Raw genomic sequence first — 2,149 nt, forward strand, 5'->3', positions numbered from 1 at the left:
AAGATAGAAGTAGAGAAAGACAGACACCTGCAGACCTGCTTCAGAGCCTGTGAAGCGACTCCCCTGTAAGGTGGGGAGCCGGGGGCTCAACCGGGATCCTTATGCTGGTCCTTGCGCTTTGCATCACGTGTGTTTAACCCCCTAAGCTACCGCCCACCCCCCAATCTTTACATTTTTATGGCACACTAGCAATTATAAAGCCTTTCAAAAGTTTGCTCTCATTTGAATATTATCTTCAGGCAAACAGAGGTCAAGAACAGGTACCATTATTCCCTTTAGTAAAGAACTATAGAAATGATCCCTGAAAGTATAATCTTCCATTATTCCCTTTAAAGTAATGAGAAAATGCAGCTTCAAAGGCTGTTTTATTTTTCCCTCCAAGTCTAGGAAAAGGGCTAATCCACACTGAGCTTTTAGCCAACAACTGTAATTCTCCCAGATGGCATCAATCATTCCAAACTATGGAGATAACACGTTCACTCAAGAAATAATTGAGTGGGGGGGTGTTATGGGCTTGGGTTGGGTACCAGGTTGAGTGCATATATTACCATGTGCAAGGATCTGGGTTCAAGTCCCAGATCCCCACCTGTAGGGGGGACGCTTTAGGAGCTGTGAAGCAGGGTTGTAGTTGTTCATCTTCCCTACCCCTTTCAGTTTCTCTCTGTTCTATCAATAATAAAATAATAATAATAATAATATAAGAGGAAGAGAAGGAGGAGGAAGAGGAAGAGAAGGAAAAGAAGATAGAGGACAAAGAGGAGGAGGAAGAGAAGTAGGAGGAGGAAGAAGAGAAGGAGGAAGAGGAAGAAAAATAGGAGGAAAGGGGCTTTCAGGAGCCATGGATTCATAGCGTCCACACAGAGAGCCCCAGCCATAACCCTTGTGGCAGTAAAATAAACAAACAACACAACTCAGAAGTAGAGACTTAGTTAAAAGGCTCTTATCCCATGGACCTACAGCAGTAGATAGCGCTGCTCTATTCACCGGCTTGCAGGAAGACGAGGGAGCTCGGGCAGGGAATTATTTTAAAAGGTACCTGCTTTATTGCAGCCATCGTACACAGGAGCTAAAGCTTATTTTCTGCTACAAGTTCCCAACTTCGCCAAAGTTCATGCCACTTTGTTTTGGCCACAGACCCTGGTAACTGGCTAAGTGGCTCCCCTGAATCACAAATCCAAAAAGCTGAGTCTCACTTCCCAGACAAAAGCTGAAAGTCAAACATGGCGCCCTTGTCTTGGTTACAACATCTATTAAAGGGGCAGCATCAGCCCAGGCTCCTTCCAGGGCAACTGCTTCCTTCAGGCTGTCTGTACTTATTTTACCCTTTCTGTTTTGACTGTACAATTTCAGTGCGAATTTAAATTTAACATGCTATTTATTTGGTATGATTTGGTAGAGAATTTAGAGGGAGAGCTTCTGAAATGCTAAAAAAGATTCCATAGCAATGAGTGGCACTTTCTTTTTTTTTAGTATTTATTAATTTACTGGATAGAGACAGCCAGAAATCTAGAGGGAAGGGGATGATAAAGAAGGAGAGAGAAGGAGAGACACCTGCAGCCCTGCTTCACCACTCGCAAAGCTTCCTCCCTACATCTAGGGCTTCAAACCCAGGTCTTTGCACAGTCTCACATGAATGTTCAACCAGATGTGTCAACACCTGGCCTCTTAAAAGCACTTTCTTCTTCGATCTTTCATCACTTCAGTTTAGGAAAGGTGTCCTAGGGACACTCTGCTTTTGGCTAGTGGGGGGACTAAGTGTTTCAGTGATGTGTTTTACACGCCTCATGTCAATTCACTCCCAAGAACAGTCCTCTGAGGCAAGGGCTAGTGAGAAGACAGGTGGTCCCTGCTATAGGTAAAAATCAAGTTTTGGAGACCTGCATAATAGCTCACCTGGTAATATGCCTGTTTTGCCATGCAGGTTAGAACTGGGCCCCATTGCACTGAGGAAGTTTTGCTTGTGTGGTGTCTTTGTCTTTCTCTCTGGAAAAGAAAAAAATCTATTGGGAGTGGTATACGTAGCCCCCGGTGATGACAACTAAATAAGAAAACAAATAAATAAAGTTACTCTTTCTCAATTTAATTTATTATTGGCTAGAGACAGATAAATTGAGAGGGGGGGAGATAGAGAGGGACAGAGGCACTACTT

The 2,149-nt window shown here is 43.6% G+C and overlaps 1 pseudogene; it reads right to left on the minus strand.

The window, feature by feature from the left end:
• Positions 1–213: 213 nt before the first annotated feature.
• On the minus strand, positions 214–317 carry LOC132539566 (small nucleolar RNA U3; annotated as a pseudogene).
• Positions 318–2,149: the final 1,832 nt, after the last annotated feature.

This window comes from Erinaceus europaeus, chromosome 7, assembly GCF_950295315.1.
Source record: "Erinaceus europaeus chromosome 7, mEriEur2.1, whole genome shotgun sequence".
In the NCBI taxonomy this organism is placed as follows: domain Eukaryota; kingdom Metazoa; phylum Chordata; class Mammalia; order Eulipotyphla; family Erinaceidae; genus Erinaceus; species Erinaceus europaeus.